We start from the raw sequence: 6,649 nt of genomic DNA, 5'->3' as shown, positions 1-6,649 counted from the left end.
GATATTTCTGACCATTCAATTGTAGAGACTGTTCTCGATGCGTTGCCAAAATCCTACTAGACTTTTGTTAGTACTTGGTGACTTATGATCCAAAGAAACCCTCAAGCTGTCAAGTTTAATGGGTTATGCACATTGCTATTACAAGATTTTCTTTCAAGAAAGAACAAGGTTTTATTGCTGCTCAAAGAGGAAGTGGTAATAGTAATGCAACCACTTCTTGAGTTTCTTCTATGAGGAGTAGTTCACATGTGACTAGTGCTTCTATTGGTAGAAACTTGTTTGGGAATTTTGGTGAAAGGACCAAGCTGAAGATGCATTGAGATAATCACTTGATAAAGCAATGTTGTGAATTGAAGGTAAAAGAAGCCAAGAAGAGGTTGGATCTTTTACAGTGGAGATATCACCAAATCTTCTATGAATGCAAATTGTGATGATAGTATAGATGCAAAATGGGCATTCAATATAGAGTGTACTATGATCCTTTTGTCCATAATGCATGTATGTCATCTATAGTAGAGTCATAAGATTGGTACTTTGATACTGGATCTGCAAGCACATTACTACGCATCATGACTTGTCTACCTCTCTCGAGGTTGTCCCTCATGGGAATATGTTCACTCGGGTCAACAATGCCTATTTTATAGTCAAGGGAGTTGGAAAGAATGTGCTAAATACTGTGAATTATAGTTCTTTTACACTTGTTGATGCACTTTATGTACCGGGATAAAAAAGAAACTTTTGTTTGTATGTGCATTTACAAGATTGTGTCTTGTTGTCAAATTTGTGGATGACAGATGTACAATTCATGATCTCGGTTCTCATGAGATAAAATTGTTGTATCTAGCAAGTTTGTAGCATGGGCTATATAAGATCACTTTGTATGAGAAGCGTGGGAACAATATAGCCAAAAGCAGTTGTGGATTCAAAAGTTGTTTCGAATGCACATTTTGCGCATTTGAATTTTGCCAATTTGCTACATTTGTAGAAATGTGGTACAATTGCTTCTCTGTATTCTTTTGCATTAGGAAGTGAATGATGTATAGGAGGGACTTTTTATTTGGTAGTTTAAGGAAATGCTGGAGGCTTAAGACAAGTTTGACCAAGCCTAAAAGAGTGGGAAAAAAGCCTATGTTGGGCTTTTAAAAAAAATCTATTTAGGTATTTTGTCTTTTATAATATGCAATTTTTATAAAAAAAGAGGTAGATAACTTACTTTTATAATATATATTTCAAAATCTTAAATTGTCCTTTTTTCTCCCCTATTCCCTCTCTCTTACATTGAAACCATTCTCTCTCACTTTGAGGTCATTAAAGGAAGCACTTTTCATCCCTCCACCTACAAGAACATCAGTATAAGTCTCGAGTTAACAAGTTTTAGAATTGAATTTGGGTTAGTATAAGTCTAATTAACAAGTTTTAGAATTGAATTTGGGTTAGTATAAGTCTAATTAACCTAAGGCTAACATTTTCTAAGGTATGTATGGCATGGATGTGAATGTGCATGCATGGTCATGGGTATGCATGGGCATCTGTCCCCATCATATATTGCCATGGGTCATGTGCATAACTAGTCTGACTTGTGTTACGTTAGGCATGGAGAGTGTAGCATGGAGGCTAAGCATGGCCTAGATAAGGTGGAACATGGGTCAAGAGTGAGGTGTGGCATAGTATGGGCAATGAGGCATGGACTTAGGGCACCACACCCCCTCAAGATAGAAAAGAGTAGCGCTATCCCCCCCTTGTCGAAATTAATTTGTATGTGTGTGTGTGTGTGTGTGTGTGAGAGAGAGAGAGAGAGAGAGAGAGAGAGAGAGAGAGAGAGAGAGAGAGAGAGAGAAAATAGGTAAGTGAGATGGGCAAGTGAGGACACCTCACTAGGGAACCCACACACCTGACAGGGCACTCGGAGGTGTGTGTGTGTGTGTGTATGGACTCTCTAGTTCCAGTTTTAGCAAGGCAAATTGAACCTCCTTGAGGGGGATGCCTATATAAGAGTAGCTTCAACCCTCTCTAGTGGACACACAATCCCCAATACAGTGCAAGGAAGTGTTGCTGCTAGAGTGCATTTTTGTGAAGCCTTTTCTACATCATGTAGTACACAAAGGAGATCTTAACCAAGGGTAATTAAATTATGTTTATGCTAATCCTATTGCTCCATAACCTCTTTTCTCTAGACGATTCCTATGTTGAGCCTAATTATGGTAGTTGGCTACAACATTAATCAATCTATTTCCTATTATAATCCGTGTGAGGTATTGTCAATGGTTTCCATCCATTGACTGTATTTCCATTGTTGGATTAAGGAGCACCTTACTTCTTAAGAATATCTAATTTTTCTTTAATTGAGCATAAGTTTATGCACATAATTATCGTTGCTATTTAAGCATGTTATGCATAATTATGTTGTAAAGCTCTTTCACCTATGATTCTCTAAGATATGCCAAATCTTTTTTTTTCCCTCTTTGTTATGTACCCAAATTGAAGTATAATTAAGGTGATTAAATCCTTGATTTGCCCATGAAATTAGGGTATAATTATGAGACTTCTTGTATACTAAAAGATGCATAGTTAGGGTCTTGTTTTGCACTAGAAAATTATGCATAATCTATGTATGTGTGGAAGTTAATCATCTATTACAGTTGGTATTTAGTCTATCATTGTGTGTTATATTGATGCATCTAGTTAGCGCATTAATCTTGATCTCATATTGCATATAGGAGAAGTTTTGGTTATCATAATCTTAGGACGAGTTTATGAGTAATTATGGCATAATCATCTCGTTGTATTCTTGAGTTAACTTGCACACTTATAGTTGTGAAAGCTTTGTAAATTAGCCTAGTATTATGTGTAAGATTAAGGCTATCCTTGTCAAGTTTTCTCATTGGTTGTTGTGGAATTTTTTTTACCACACATAGTCTCTTTGTTTTACCGAAAGAACTAATCCTAGTAGTGAGAAATGGCTCCCAAAAGAACTCGGTTTGGTGGTGCTAACGACCGCGAGGCGGGAACTACCAACATGGTTACCAACAGTAAAGCACCAATGAGAGAGGGAAATCTGGCCATCTCACGAAGCGACAAGGAGGAAATTCATGAGGTAGGATGGATTTTATTTTGTACCTTACATAAGCATTGCATTACGATAACTTTAGGAATGTCTAAACTTCCCCAAAATGTGTTGGAAATCCAACTGAGACAACGGCATAAACACTTTAATGGTTTTATCTAAATTTAAATTTAAATTAAATAGGAAAGAAATGCTTTATGGAAACACTGTTTTGAGGTAGGAAAGAATGGTTGTTAGGAAAAACTATCTCAATTAAATTTCATTCATTATTTCAATGTCGACTTAGTTTGAACCCCCTATTGATCACAGGCGGTAGCTCGCGAAGTTATTGCAGGAGCTAAATCCACGACTTGCTTTTTATGCGGTGGATATGTCCATGGCTTGCTTTTGATGTGGTGGATACATGATTTTACCCGGAGAGTTACTCCAGGAATTGGGTGGATCATGGATTGGTTGTATGAGCGGCTAGTTGACAACAGATGGATTCAACACTCGCTGGAGGTCCTCATGACTCCGGGACATTGGGATTTTTAATGAAAATATTGTATTGTTGAGTACTTTTTCCTAGGAATGATATGTTTCGGTGCCAATTTTTCTTGATTGAAGGGATTTTCTTAAGGAACTTGTGTCGAGGAAATATAAAGAAGGAATCATAAGTGTTGAACAACAATGTGTTAGTAATTAGGCCACACAAAGATTTTGTGTGAGTGCGGGGTGAAAAGTGGGGGCTTGGCTCGGTGTGCCAAAGCCTACAAGACGGGTGGTCCTGATCAGTCGGGAACTTTCTACCGTGTGTGATAGAGTACAAAATTAAATATCTTATTACCCCAGAGCGGCAGGAACTTGGTGTACGTGCCTCTGAAAGCTATGAGAAAAAGGCACTGAGGTTGCTTCTCCTCCTGGAAGATGAGATTAGGACCTATGTAATTATGCTTCCCCTGTGGGACGGAGCTAGATTCCTTTCATTGGTGGCTTGGACTCAACTCACTAAGTGATGAGAGACCATCCACTGGTTTTCTTCTTAGCCAATTTTTGTTTGCTTCTGCATAGGATCTAGCGACCGTCAGGTGTCCTCCTATTCCGTCAAGGTGAGACGGGGAGGGGACCTCACAGCTGGTATCAGAGCTTAGGATTCAGAGCCTATGTTAGTTTGGAAAAAATTGTACTGTCTAAAAATTTAAAAAACAAGAAAAATTGGATAGCTAATCCAAGGCTTATGCATCAATATTTCAGGAAGATCCTGTGGTTGAATATCGCAGGTTGCAAGTCTTCGAGCTTATTTATGAGAGTACGTGTCGTTCTCCAAACTATCTTTTTCGACGGAGCGTGATGGAGCTGTTGATGAAGGCTCACACTCCTCATTCGACTCGGATAGATAAAGGCTGGGAGCTCGACTGGAGCAATGAAGGCGAGATTTATTACATCAATGCTTGGAAGCTGGGATGTCTTACCACGGACTTAAAGAAACTACGCTGGGAAGAGGAACTGAGAGTAGTTCAATTGTACTACTTCTTGGGTACAAACTCGAATATCACTGTTCCCACTTATCTAAGAGGCACGGAGAAACCCCTGAATGAATGGCTATGGGAGAAAGTGGTGGAGACAATTTCATATCGAAGGCTCATAACTTTTTCTATTCCTCAGTGTACCCCTAGGAATATGGATCTTGTAATTTACTTCCCGATCTCCAATGAGTATAGGAACTACTATACCAACCAGTTAGAGGACTGTAGAAATGTGACTACAAACACCCATCATTTGTATCACCATATCCCAAGAAGCCGGCTATGCGGATTCTTTAGGTGCCACAAAAATTTGTAATAAGTTAGGATGAGATACCCTAAGCCTCTTTTGTAAGGCTATCCTGTAAATATTCACTTTATGATTAAAGAATCAAGTCTTTTGAAGTGAATGTCTTGATCTTGTGCCTATTCTAAAGATCAATTTAAGTCTTAGTCATGTGATAAGTCTTTAAATTTGTCAGTCTACCGATCTTATGAAATCATGTAGGCACCTTCTTCTGCTCTTTATACCGTGTCTCAGGAGAAAAAACTTCTTCTCAAGCAAGCGCAACCCCCCAACTTCAAAGGTCAAGGGGTTAACGTGGAACGAGATGCAGAGGTTTGGATCGAGGCCATGGAGGATTATTTTGAAGCTGCGGGAACTCATTCGCAGAATCAAACTATGCTTGCCATGTTCCGACTCACCGAAGACGCAAAAATATGGTGGAAACAACATTGCCGGGACTCCGACATTGTTGGATCTTCTCAGTCATGGGAAGAAATTAAGACTGTGGTGATCGAATGGTACTTGCTGCCAGCTCATAGGGCCATCAAAATGAAGGAGTTTTTGTCACACAAGCAGCTATCCTTGATTGTAGAGGAGTATTACTCCAAGTTCGTGACTCTGAAGAGATATGCGCCAAACATGACCTTGGAACAACAAGTGGCTAGGTTCTGCCAAGGCCTCATAGAACCATTGAACAATAGGTTGGAAGCTCTTAGAGCCAAGCCGTTAGCTGTGGAAATCATGAAAGCTGCTTAGGGTAGAAGAAATTACTTAGCGAAGAGGGCCATAACAAATAATTGGAATAACAGACCAGAAAACCTTGCTTATCAGAATCTTCCCTTGGTAGCTACTTCAACTACTACCGAATTTCCCAACGTGTGCTCCTAAGAATTCCAAGAGTACGACCATTACAAAAACAAGTGTCCCGAGAAGACTCGTGCATCCGGTGCAAATGCAGTACCTATCAATGCCAACGGAAGAGGTCAACCAAATAATCGTGGAGGACGAGGAAGAGGAGGCAGAGGACGAGGATGTGGTGCAGTTGCTACGGTGAATGCTTCAGTTGGACAACCGATTGTAGGAGATGAAGCAGATGAAAGGGCAGTGCTGCATGCTACCATAGATAATCCTGGTGCTCGCCAGCACTTTGCCGTAATTCAAACTCCTAGAACACGCCAAGGTGATAAAGTTGAATTCCTCATAGACTATGGAAGACGCATTCATTTCTATCTCCTAGATGCATGAGGAAGTTAAAGCTAAGCCAGTATCCTGCAAGTAGACTAGTAGTAGAACTAGCTAATGGGAAGGAAGTGTTATCTCAACATTCCGCAGGCTTGATAGATTTTGAATTAGGGGGTTATGCTACTTATGTGCCGTTTCGTACTTTACCTTTAGGAATTTATGACGGAATTTTAGGAATGGATTGGTTGAAAAAGAAACAAGCCCATATTCATTGTGCTCAGGGAAACTTCATAGATAATCTTGGGAATGAAGCTCTAGTTCAATGAAAAAATGGGATGCCCAAGGCTCATTTAGTTAAATCCACTAGACTTCTAAAGGGACTTAAGAAGGGACAACAGATTTATACTGTGAATCTTAACAAGGTGGAACAATCAGATTCAAACTTTCACCCAAAATGGTTGAAAGATAAGCCAATGTTTTCCCAGAAGATTTGACCAATCTGCCACTGTATTGTAAGGTAGACCATGAGATAGAAACTATACTAAGGTGTGAACCTGTTTCTAAGAGACCGTACAAGATGTCATTACCAAAAGCTATAGAACTTAAAGAGCAGCT

Source organism: Adiantum capillus-veneris, chromosome 30 (assembly GCF_014529385.1).
Source record: "Adiantum capillus-veneris isolate H3 chromosome 30, ASM1452938v2, whole genome shotgun sequence".
NCBI lineage: Eukaryota > Viridiplantae > Streptophyta > Polypodiopsida > Polypodiales > Pteridaceae > Adiantum > Adiantum capillus-veneris.
Note: the sequence above shows the minus strand (reverse complement) of the source record.